The following is a 13,455-nucleotide window of genomic DNA, read 5'->3' as shown; positions in this document are numbered from 1 at the left end:
GAGCTGTAAAATAGAGCTTGTAAAGTAACACTGCAGATGCTAAAGCAGTGATGAATGTATCAAAATGTTAACATCAAAAGACTGTTGGAATATATTTGCAATGTTGTGCAACAATAAAGGGAGTTAACTGTCCTCCTGTGGCTTTATAGTAATCCCTGGGTCCTGGCAGACTGCAGGGGGCCAGGTGCACCACAGTTGGATTCTGGAAATGTATACAGGGAGAAGGAAATGGAGTAATTAATGCAAGCTATCAGATGTCTGTCCTCATCCTTTTGAAACAAGCCAGAAATATACACTGTGCCCGTTCAGCATGCAACCTTCAAGGGGAAAGGTGTCAGACACCGTAATTGGTAGAACTTGAATGCTGCTACAGTGGTGTCCCTCTTTTAAGGAAACCTATTTTCTACACCAAGAAATTGATCCTGCAAGGTTGTTATCTCAAAATGCACACCTAGAGAGGTACTATAAGGCCTGAAGGCATAGAAGAGCAAGGTGCCTAACAACCTTCGCTGAGCATTATGGGATGCTGCACCCTGTCTTGAGGTACTTACTGTTGATGTGGAATTTACATGGAAAAAACCCCCACAAAATTCAAAACTGGATGGTGTGGGTCTCATTTGAAAACATGGAGGCTAGGCAATGCAAAAATGATAGAAAATGAAATCGGTCTGGGTTGAGCAGCTGAACTAGACTAAAGTTTACCTTCTCTTTCTTGGTATGTGTGGAGGACGTTTGGGGGTGAGGCAGTTGGGAGACGTGCTAGCACCTCTGAAGGACTGGTTGGCTTTTGTTTAATTAGCCCATCCCTCTTATCTGCAGACAAATTCCAGAGAGCCTAAACAAACACAAAGGAATATTTTTGTGCAGAAAATTACTTGACATGATTCTTTAATATTTAAGGTTGGTGCCTGCTGGTTTGGAAATCCAGTGAATAATTTAGTACTGTTTGACAGAATTTCTTTGGGTCAATTATTCAGAAAGTGAATTAATACATTCTGACTAAAAACGAAGAGCATTAGATTTTGGAGGGCATATCTTGTTACATCACTTATTCCATGTTACATTGCATCACACAGAATGCCAGCCTAATCAAACACTACAGCTTGATTTAAACAATGTCATCAGAGTAATTGTAAAATACTCTTCAAAAGCATTATACCCCTGACCATTTCTATACCTGGTCTGTCCATATTTATCCCTTAACACAGTACAAGACCTGATAGCCCTCTACAAACTATGTATTTTTAAACAGTCAACAAATCTTAGCCTTGTTATAGCCCCAGTATCTTATCTAAAACAAACACTTTAATTGTACATAGCAACTTTAAAGCCCCAGGGAGGGGGAGAGTGCCTCATGATGCTCCACAGCAATTTTCCTAACACTGACAAGGTCCAAAAAAAGATGTTCTTATCAAGTCCTTGTCAGGAAGGTGGCTGTACTACAGGACCTCAAGGGCAAAGGGGCTGCAAAAGAAGGGGGAAAGGAAGTGATCCTTAGGATAGAGCCTAATGGGTGAAGCTGGGATTGAGATTCCAATTTGGGTTTCCTACCCTTACCACCACAACCACAAAAAAACAAAAAGCAAATCAAAACAAACACCCCCCTCAAGAAACAGCCAGGCATTCCTATCCACTTACCAATTACAAAGTGAAGGACAATAGGGATTTTAGTAGAGCAGCTACTCAAAATTTGGAATTTCTATCCGGTGGGAAATTCTCAGATTTTGACATTTGGTTTCATCCTGAATTGGGACAAAAAGTCAAAGTCTCTGCAAAGTGAAATATGCTGAAAATGTTTCCTTTTGATAAAAATTATTTTGATTTTGATTTTATCATTTCAACTTTTATGTTCTATTACAATATGTATAACAATTTAAATTATAACTTATTGTAATAGAATCCAAAAGTCAAAACAATAAAGTCAAAGTGAAACATTTTGATCATTTCTTCCATAAGTTTTGATGAACTGGCATGGTCCTGTCAAATGTTTCAATTTATCCAAATCAGCATTTTCCAGTGGAAATGTGTTGCATCACAAAACTTGTGACCAACTATGCATTTTGGTGAAGGAAGTTCAAAATCCACTCTGATCATAGAATCATAGAATATCAGGGTTGGAAGGGATCTCATGTAGTCCAACCCCTTGCTCAAAGCAGGACCAATCCCCAACTAAATCATCCCAGCCAGGGGTTTGTCAAGCCTGACCTTAAAAACCTCTAAGGAAGAAGATTCCACCACCTCCCTAGGTAACCCATTCCAGTGCTTCACCACCCTCCTAGTGAAAAAGTTTTTCCTAATATCCAACCTAAACCGCCCCCACTGCAACTTGAGACCATTACTCCTCGTTCTGTCATCTGCTACCACTGCAAACAGTCTAGAGCCATCCTCTTTGGAACCCCCTTTCAGGTAGTTGAAAGCAGCTATCAAATCCCCCCTCATTCTTCTCTTCTGCAGATTAAATAATCCCAGTTCCCTCAGCCTCTCCTCATAAATCATGTGCTCCAGCCCCCTTATCCTTTTTGTTGCCCTTCGCAGGACTCTCTCCAATTTTTCCACATCCTCCTTGTAGCTTGGGGCCCAAAACTGGACACAGTAGTCCAGATAAGGCCTCACCAATGCCGAACAGAGGGGTATGATCATATCCCTTGATCTGCTGGCAATGCTCCTACTTATGCAGTTCAAAATGCCATTAGTCTTCTTGGCAACAAGGGCACACTGTTGACTCATATCCAGCTTCTTATCCACTGTAACCCCTAGGTCCTTTTCTGCAGAACTGCCACTTAGCCAGTCGGTCCCCAGCCTGTAGCGGTGCATGGGATTCTTCCATTCTAAGTGCAGGACTCTGCACTTGTCCTTACTGAACCTCATCAGATTTCTTTTGGCCCAATCCTCTAATTTGTCTAGGTCCCTCTGTATCCTATCCTACCCTATCCCTACCCTCCAGCGTATCTACCACTCCTCCCAGTTTACTATCATCTGCAAACTTGCTGAGAGTGCAATGCATGCCATCCTCCAGATTGTTAATGAAGATATTGAACAAAACCGGCCACCAGACCGACCCTTGGGGCACTCCACTTGATACTGTTGCCAACTAGACATGGAGCCATTGATCACTACCCGTTGAGCCCGATGATCTAGCCAGCTTTCTATCCACCTTATAGTCCATTCATCCAGCCCATACATCTTTAACTTGCTGGCAAGTTTGAGGGAAATCAGATTAGGCATCTCCAGCACAATAACCAACAATGATGCCTATTCCCATGACCTTATAATAGAGAACCTAGCTCTTTGACCATTGGTTAGTGTAAAATTGGTAAAAGTCAGAAGGGAATCAGACTCAGACAGTCTACATTAAGCAAAACACTGAATTAGAATTAGGGTTAGAATTAAAGAAACATCTCTTCCAGCACCGTGCTCAGAGTTCTAGACCTCAGTAACCATATTGCAACGTACCTCGGTACAAAACAAACCACCAATGGAGAACATCCAAACTAAGACATAGTAAATATCACTGAACAGAAACAACAGTGTCTCCCTTAATCTTTATGTCAACAAGCAGGCAATTACAACCCCTTCCCCCCCACCACCCCAAAATACAACAAAAAATCCCAACTAATCAAAGACAAATAATTTTATCAGTTACACACTAAAGCCCCAATCCTGTACACATTTATGCATGCAACTTTACACACAAGCACTCTTGTTAAAGTCAGCTAGACCACTGATGTGTGTAAGTGTTTGTAGAATCCAGGCCTAAATAAACAAAGCAGGAAAATTCACAGGTCCTGGATTTAAGTTTTTTATCTAAAGAAATTTCCAACAAAAGATTTCACCCACCACATTTTTAAGCTATAGTACAACATGGTAAGATGAGAAAATTCACCACTGCAAAAGGATCGCAAGGATCAACCCTCTGTCCTGCTATGCTGATGCCAAAGAGAAGGGAAATGCAGCAGAACAAAATAGTTTGAAATTATCTAAATTTCATGGTGTCAGCTGAAAGAAGATAACTATTCAGTTCATGGAGGTGGGGTTTTTAAAAACGTATCTTTTGAGCCTTCTGCACGCATGACAAGGACTCAAACCAGTGGAGCTATGAGTGGCTCTGGTGGGTTAAGGACTCTACAATGGAATGCATCTTCCCCAGTGCCACCAGCAGATGCCACTATGAGTCAGCACTGAGGCTAGAGGGAGATCATGTTTGTTCACATAACCGATTGAAGAAACAGGTCTCTGGGGGATGGGGAGAGGAAGAGTGAAGACTTCCTGCAGGATCTGAAAACCAAATATTATAGAGCTATATTTGCAACAGAAGAAGTTTTAAAATACGTGCCTAAATACATACAACAGATCCTATAACAGGTGGCACTTCACATAGGCTCTGCCAACTTACTCTAAGCCCCAGAATTAGGTTGTGTAAATGAAAGAGGATCCTTATACAAGATAATGGGAATAGAAATGTTTTCAGGAATTATTTTAAAGTCTTATGGCTCAGATGTGTTTCTTTTTCTAAACTTTAACACTCTCCTGCAGTTTTGTGAACTCAAAGACAACAGCATGCTCTGCTAGTACATGAGAATCAGAATGGGAGATGAAGCAGAAACTAAAGGGAAACTGACCAGGCTAGGTTCACTGTTTAAGCTGAGTGGCGTTCAATAAGAAAACAAACAGCATCATTAGTGACAATTAAGGTCTATTTTAAAAATTATTTCAGTTTTAACAATCAAAGTTCATAAATTAATAGCCAGAAAGGATCATGAAAATCATCTTATCTGGCCCCCTGGATTACACAGGCCACATAGAACCTCACCCACTAATTCCTGCACTCCGGCCATAACTTCTGTCTGAGCTACAGCCTATCATTTAAATCTTGACTTAAAGACTACAAGTGGTGGAGAATCCACCACATCTCTAGGGAAGGAGCTTTTTTTAAGATACCGATTTTGATATCATGACAGTGTCCCTTTACTACTGGAACACTAACTAGGATCAGGCTTCAGGGAAGCACCCCTATTTAGGGAAGCACTTGACTTTAAGCACATGCTGCAGTGCTTTCCTGAACTGGGGCCTAATTTCTGAAGAAGAAGGTATTGGGCCTGATACTCCTGTCATTTATACTGATTTTACTCCACTGTACTCTACTGACCTCAGTGGAGTCACTCCCAATTTACACTGATGCAAGAGGAGAAGCAGGCTCAGTATTTATTAAAAATTAATACATGTTGCTCCATTTTCAAGCTATGCCACATCAGGTAAAGCAGTTGGAAATCATTATTTAAATCAAGAGTAACTAAAAAAGATCAAAGCTGCAGTGATGGCTTAATTGACACATGTAACTTTCTCTCTCTTTCTAGTTATAAAGGGAGGATGACTGCTCAAAGGGGGCTGTATTCCCACTGTGCAAGAAATCTGGAGCATGACAGGTACAAGAAGCTAATAAATTATGGGATTTATAGGACAGCAGAACCACAAAGGTTCCTCACAAACCTTTGGAGGTTTCATTTACAATGCTCAAGAAAAGAACTCCACATTAAAAATAAAATAAGATATTCAGACCTTTTTTGCCTTTGGGGGGGCAGGGAACAGCAGAAAAGGGAGCGGGATTTGGGATTGTACGTGGAGATTCACTGTTTTAATGAAGATGAATTTAGTTTCCATTGCTTTCTGGCCCTATTATAATTGTTGTCAAGTAAATGTGTTATGGTCCTGTGTTTTGTTCTTGTAGCCATTTTGTTATAAGAGCTGGAGTGTCCACAATAATATACTTCACGTATTCTGAGCAGTGGAGGCTTTTCTATCTATTACTGTTGGACTAACTACAGTAACTCTTTTGCTTCTCCTTTAGTTTTATAGTCTCTCCCATGGTGGAAAAGGAGGAAATGGCCATCAGCCCATAAAAATACAAAACACGGATATGACAATGACTGAAGTCAATGATAATAAGTATAAGCAAATGCAATAGTCAATCATCTCAACAACTGTGTTTAAGAGTTGTTGGCTGGGATGAAGGCTGGAGTCAGTTTTATTTTGCTTTACGTTGAATTTACAGTAAAGCTGTACTCCTGATATTCTAGTGAAGGTTCATGATGGTTAAGCAGAAACACTGCATTCTCCTTTCTCCTGTAGATGAAGTATTTTCCTGGTAAATTAAGTCATGTGAGCTAACTATGTGCTGCTAGCATCCTAGTGGGGTGATAAAGGACATCTCCATATTCTCCCATATGTTTCCTTTTCTTTCCTTCCTCTCAAACCCACCTACCGTGAGTGGGTTAACAGTGCAATCTGGATTTTCAAAGGGAGACAATGTAAATTTAAAACTCTGGGCCAGAGTCTCAGTTAATATAAACCTTCATACCTCCACTGAAGTTAGTGGAGCTACACTGATTTACCCCAACTGAGGGTGTGGCTTTCTAATTTGTTAATGTCCTTACTTATAATATCTGAAAAGTAGATGCTCAGCTGGTATAAATCGCCATAGCAGTTTCCCTTTCTAGTGCTCACAGTACTCCAGGGGAATGTTTCCTTGGAAAATAATCATAATATCTAAAACAGACACTGTAATTCCATTCTGTTTCATTATATTGGATTCAACATTGATCCCATCATAAAGACAATAGCAAAATGCCCATTGACTTCAATAGGATCAGGATCTGTCCCTTAGAGACTGTTTCATATGGTTACATCCTTTGATGACTCAACAGAAGTTTAATTCTTGGATAACAGACTCTGATTTATGATAAGGAGTAAGTGCTCTGTCACATCCCAATAATTAGCATATCGCAGGCAGAATGTAGAAGTAGCCAGTAAAATGACACGAAGTTCTGGCAGAACTTTGAGCCACATATAAAACATAAACAAGCTGATACAGACAAGACATTGTTGTACTGCTTGCCTTTAGAGAAACTGATAATAGAAAGGTCACTGCCTCAGGATAAAACAAAACACTAAAGATAAACTCGCCCTGGAAAGCAGTTACAATGCCATTCCTCCACTCAGTATTCACACCATAAAAAATTCAACACAAGGATTTTTGGCCATGTGCCTTTTTTCGTACATAAAACAAATTTCACTTCTTAAAAGACACCTTGAGAATTGAGCAGATCCCAACAAGGGGAATATCACTGACCATATGTGTTGAAGAAGGAAGAGTCTGCTGTGAAGGTTTTTTTGTTTTTTGGAGGGAGGGGGTGTAAACAGAGCTGAGCATTTCAGTTTTCTGCAAAGATAAACACAATTTGTTAACCACAGTTCTGGAAAGGTGGTGGGGAGGGGGAGAGGGAGAGAAATAGCATGAGCTGCTCACTACAGATAAAAAGGGAAATCCTGAGAGATAGTGGGTACCCACAGCTTCCATTTATTGCAGTGGGAGCTGTATGTGCACAGGATCTCTCAAAGTTAATATGAAAGGAATTAAGTCCTGGAAACCGGTAAAACAAAGTAAGGGGCAACTTTTTGGAAACATTTTTTAAGGTTCATTTAAAAATTTTAAACAGGGAAAGCAATAACTCCGGGCACAGATAATAGGGTATGAACCCTGTCCCTCATAAACTTGGTTCCAGTGCAGGTCAGATTGGCAGCAGCCAGAAACCTTCAGAAGGCTATTTAAGTGGGTGTGTTAAATGGATTGGTGGTCTCAATCAATTTCACATCACAGAAAAACCACCATCTAAACTGACTGTAGCTGGCATCCAGGCAAAGGATCAAAGAGGTATGGACATTCTTATGCTCAGTTCACTGCTTTAACCATTCAACAACACTCCAGCTGTGGAGTTGTGCATTTGCTGACAGCACCTAGAAGAAACCAGACTGGAGAGTTGAAAGTATGGATCCAATTGTACACTGGTATAAGCAGTACGTAGTGCTACACAAGGTATTTTGGTTAACTCCTTACCATACTCTGCACACCTCCAACTCTAGCCCAAGAATTCACGTTTTTTACTATTAACCCCTTTTCCTAACTCTAAACCCAATTTCTTGCAGGAGGAAATTCTCCACAGGATCTTTCCTACACATACCAGATCTGATAAGAGCCTCAAATTTTGACAGTTTGTCATGAGAAATTTCTTCCAAACTGGTGAGACTGGAACTTCTCTCTTTTTTCTTACTTACTGTAACTTATTTGTTAATTTTCCACTCATCCTGTGTTTCATCCTTCTTTTCCTTCTCTCTTTTTATACTTGAGTCAATAGCTACACCACACTATAACATCGATACTATCAATGAGATGTTTTTAATGCTTGTATTTGTATTCACTATGTACTTTGTGCTGTGACAATAATGCCCTTGAACTGCTTTATCAAATGGATGACAATGCCTTTGTGTAACCTATGTGTAGGTAGTCCATTATTAATGTACAGATCTGTACCTAAAACTCAATAAAAATATAGATTAGATCCTTATCTTGGTTACACCAGGGAAAGGCTGATGTGAGTCCATTGAATTCGCTGATTTTTTTCCTCTTCCTAAGGCTTAAGAGATTTTTTCTTGTGCACAGACATGTGAGGGCAGACTTACAATGCCAGTTTAGCAGCCCTTTTTCAGCTAAGAGACAGAACATACCATTTAAAAACAAAAAACAAAACCTCATCAACATCTTGACTAGCTCCTGTTGAAAAATATGTCTCTTTGAGAAATCTGGGACTTTTTCTTAATTGCCAGCTTATTAGTGGAATTAATGTCATCAGTCTTTTTACAAGCTGCTTGAAAGCAAAGAGCCTCTTTCTTCTCCCTTAAAAATTAAAACCTACCGAAGAAAAAGAAAAAACACAACAACAAAATATCCCAAGAAAGATGAAGAGAGAACAAGGAAGAGGAACTGTTGAGAGCCAGGCCACTTATTCATCTCCAAACATTGGTTTCCATGGGAATAAGTTTGGTCCTTTGTGTAGGCTGAACAACCCCTTGCATACCACGACTAATGTACCCAATGTTGCGTTTGTGTGGTCAGCTTTCCTTTTGCCTCCTAGAGTCCCCTCCACTCCTCATCCCTGCCCAGCAGCAAGGCTGGGTTCCACAGAAGTAAAGAAATCATGTAATCAATAGGCTGAATTAGGGTTTGACCCAAAGCCCATTGAAGTCAGTGGGAGACTTTCTATCGACTTCAATGGGCTTTGGATCAGACCCTTAGCACACAATGGCATCCAGTCAACTAGGAAGTGAAAGTCTCAAAAAGGCTGCTTACTCTTCATATAAAACTCACATTATTTATTTATTTATTTCCCAAAGCTCTTTATTATTACTTAGCTCAGACTATTCATGGTATCTATTAATATTTAAAATTAAGTTGTCACCTTTATGAAAAGAAAGCCATAAACTTAGTGGTAATTACAAAAAAGCCTAAATAGAGAATGAAAGATCATTTTTCGGATGAAACATAGCTTAAAGCAAGCAATGTTTGCAGTAAATTAAACTGTTCAAATATTCACCCGACTTGTTCTTTGCTATAACCCATGACACAAAGTGAACCTTTAGGACAATAGCAGTAAGAGGTTCCCATTGGAGATGGTACTTGATAGAATGGAAGATTTGGTGACCTGAGTCTGGGGTCAACAGGGTTACAGGAAAAACCATGGCCTGTCTGTTTTATTTGATCTGACTACAGTAATTCGCCACTCATCTTGTAATCCACTTTGACTTAAAAGAAAAAGAAAAAAAGGGAACTCTTTATGAATCCATTACTCAGAGGCTGCCATGAAACACATTTTCATACATTAATCCTCATCATTTCACTAACTGTCAGGGTTTTTTCTATTAAAGAAATAAAGTAAAGGCATGTTTTCATAAATCAATAATAAAATATTTAGTGCTTTCTATTATTCCACTTTCAAAACATCCCTCCTTGTTTAAAACCTTTTAGGGTCCAATGTTTTTTAAAAAAGATGAAGAAAGGAAAATGGATTGGCAATGTACAAAAGCCACTTAGACAGCTTGTTGGGTCCACTGGAGTTTGCTTTTATGAGGATATTTTTTTCTTTCCTATTTGGAAAAATCTATCCTTTGCAAGACAGAGATGCTGATGGATTTTCAATTTTTTAAAATGAAGATTAAGTCTAATTTGGTTTACCTGTTGTCAAAAAATTCAGCTGCAACCATAGCATTATATACAGAGACTTCAGGGATGTGTGGCTTGAAAGAAGCTATGGATGTCTAGCAAAATGGATCAATCATTTGATTGTTGTTCCAAGCATTGGTAAATCAGGGGTACAACCATTTTGGGTACAGGGGTACAGCCTCGTCTACAATAGGAAAGAAAATCATGTTAGTAATTCAAAGCCAGTTACACTCCCCTGATGATAATAATGGAAGCTGCAGTGTAGACAGGGCTCTGACTTTCATAGTCCCTCAAGGGTTAAACAAAACAAAATGAACCCTGTCTATAGTACAGCTCCCACAACTGCTGCCCTCAGGGGGTCTAAATTTTGACAGTGTAGATGCAACCTTTTTGAATCCAAGTCAGATGATGCTGCTTGCCAACCTTCAACCACATTATGGTCTACGGAGTAAACAGCAATTTGGAGAATGCAACAGACACTCACTGCACTCTTCTTGTAAATAGGCCACACTGCAGATTCTACATTCAATGCACAGGAGAAAACTAGTGTTTTGAAGGAAATCCAATGAGAGCATATGGAAAATATAGTTTTATTTCCTCAAACAAAAAGGGTGATGAGGTCAATATCTGGAATTGACCATGGCCTTATTCAAATGAATTTATAATTTAGTTGGTAAGAAATTGGCCATGCACATCATTATTCAAACTGTCATGCGTGAGAATGTTCCAGGTATCCTGTGGCTGTGCCTATGAAACTAATCACAGAATTGTATGGGATTCACTTAGGCCTAATCTTGAGCAACTATAGGCAAAGCATTAGGGAATGGGCTAAATGTACTCTCATAAGTCCTTTGGGGCAGGGAATGTGTTGTACTATGCGTTTTGTAAACTGACGTGAAGATTTATTATTAATCAATTACAAATGCCAAGATGAACTAACCCAGTATTATGGTAACATATTTGCGGGTTTTGTCAGGAATAAGGCTGCATGTCTATCACAGAGGTCACGGAAGTCACAGATTCCATGACTTTCCGTGACCTCCATGGCTTCTGCAGTGGCTGGTGCTGGCTCAGGGGCTGCCCGAGCTGGGCAGCCCCTGGGCCAGCAGCAGTTTGGGTGTGTGGGAGGGGGCTCAGGGCTGGGACAAGGGGTTGGGTGAGGGGCCGTGCTTACCTGGGGGGTGGGGAGTCTCCCCGGCTCCCACCGGCATGTCCCCGCAACTAATAAGTGGAGAGGCCAGGGGGGCTCTGTGCGCTGCCCGTCCCTGGAGGCGCCACCTCGACAGCTCCCATTGACTGTGGTTCCCGGCCAGTGGGAGCTGAGGAGCCAGAGCTTGTGGCGGGAACAACATGTGTGGGCCCCCTGGCCACCCCTCCCCTAGGAGCTGCAGGGACACGCCAGTTGGAGCCGGGTAGGGAGCCTACCAGCCCTGCCAATCCCCCCCGCCCAGCATCAGCAGGGGTCCCGGGCCGTGTGCCGCTGTCTGTCTCCCCCTTAGCACCAGCGGGGGCCCCAGATTCCCCCCTCCCAGCACCTGGTATATAGTAAAAGTCATGGACAGGTCACGGGCAGTAAACAAAAATTCACAGCCCGTGACCTGTCCATGACTTTTACTAAAAATACCCATGACTAAAACGTAGCCTTAGTCATGAACAACTAAAAGAAAAAAGGAAGAGGAGAATGAGAACTGTGAATGAAAATGTCCTAATCCTATTGTGTGTTTGAACCCTAGCTATGACAGCAACCCAAACACACGAAAACTTACTACATGGTAAAGATGGTAATCATCATCGCCCCTTGATTTCAAAAGGCGGCAAAGACCGACACTGGGGTAAAAGAGAAGGAAAATATGTTGGTTGAATTCATGAGCAAGCAAGCCAGGCTTTTTTCAACATGAGCCAAATGTCACCTGGGACCTCCAAGGTAGGAAGCTGGGTGCGTGGGGGGGTTTTCCTGGAAAATATGTGCAGTGATGGAGCTATGGAGGGTGCACAAGGAGAGCTCCAAAGGCAAAATGGAAGCACAGAGCCTCTTCACAAAAGGTCTGGCCTCCTGGTGGATTCAATGGCACTCACAATTTTGTGGGGGGTATCTGTACCCCATGCTCATTTCACAGGAAGACAAACACCATTTCCAGGGGAGCAACATCAAGGGGGATTCTGAAATGGGACTCTCGCAGAGTTTCTAGTCCCCTGTGCAGATTTATCCAACATAGGGGATGATCAGGGCTCAAACTACATTCTAGCAATACACATTTTAATAACAAGAATTTTTACTGTATTTTGTAGGTTGCATTTTCTCTTTTTAATTATCTCTGTTCTCAAGCCAGAAATTTCTCGCATCAATCACCTTTCCCACATAAATCTCCCTCCTCCCCTCCCCCTGTATTGATTTGTTTTTCGGAAATATTTTCTTCTCTTTGTAATATTTTATGTATTTACCAACGTTCACATTTTTAGCCCATACAAGCCTTCTTGTTTGTTTCGTTTTGCTTTTGTGTTTGTCTGCAGAAATACTATTTGCATTTCTATAGTGGTTCTTTATAGATCTGAGCATCCCAAAGTGCTTTACATTTAATTACACACTCATAGCAAAGTGACTGTATGACAAATGTGGCCTTTGGGGCCTCCAGCAAGGAAGAGAAAAGCAAGCCTTCCACAGTCAGGTCAAGCCAGCCAGCCAGACACACAGACTCCGTAGTTTTCATGTAAATGCACAATGGACAGTTTTCTCCTGTGATGCAGGATAAAACTAGTCTCTTGAAGAAAATCAAATAAGAGCATAAAGGAAATACACCTTTTTATTTCCCCAAACAATGGTAAAACATGAGGTCAGCATCTGGAATTCACCGAGACCTTATTCAAATGAATGGTAAGTAGCCACTCCTTTGGATTGCTTTCTCCCATAGCATTAATAAAAGAAATTAAAAAGTGTGGTTAAAGAAATACACAGCTACAAGGATTTATATTCAGCCTAGATCATTCTTAGGCAGTTACTGTATTATTCCCCTCCTCCTCTTCTCATAAATTTTATCCTTCCCTTTTGTGATAGTTCATCTTTTTTTAGTAGCAAACCATCCTGCTAACTAAGAAGGCAATCCAAAAAACAAATTATTTTTTTACCAGAGAACAAATCAAAATGGAGTTTATGAAATTAAACCCGTTTTAATAATAAAATGCTGCTACGCTAGTCTTGAGTCCCCTATCACCTTGTGGAGAAACCAAAATGAAGAGGGTATCTAAAATGCAGCACTTTGTATTATTTCTGTAAAAGTTAACTGTGGTAATAGTTACTGACTGATGCCATAATGGTCACATAGTTTTAGTAACCAACCGACCAAGATATTGAATATGCTATTTAAACTTATCGTCCTGGGACCTTCAATATAATAGCATATGGTAGC

This window comes from Chelonia mydas, chromosome 3, assembly GCF_015237465.2.
Source record: "Chelonia mydas isolate rCheMyd1 chromosome 3, rCheMyd1.pri.v2, whole genome shotgun sequence".
Lineage (NCBI taxonomy): Eukaryota > Metazoa > Chordata > Testudines > Cheloniidae > Chelonia > Chelonia mydas.
This window is presented reverse-complemented; position numbering follows the sequence as displayed.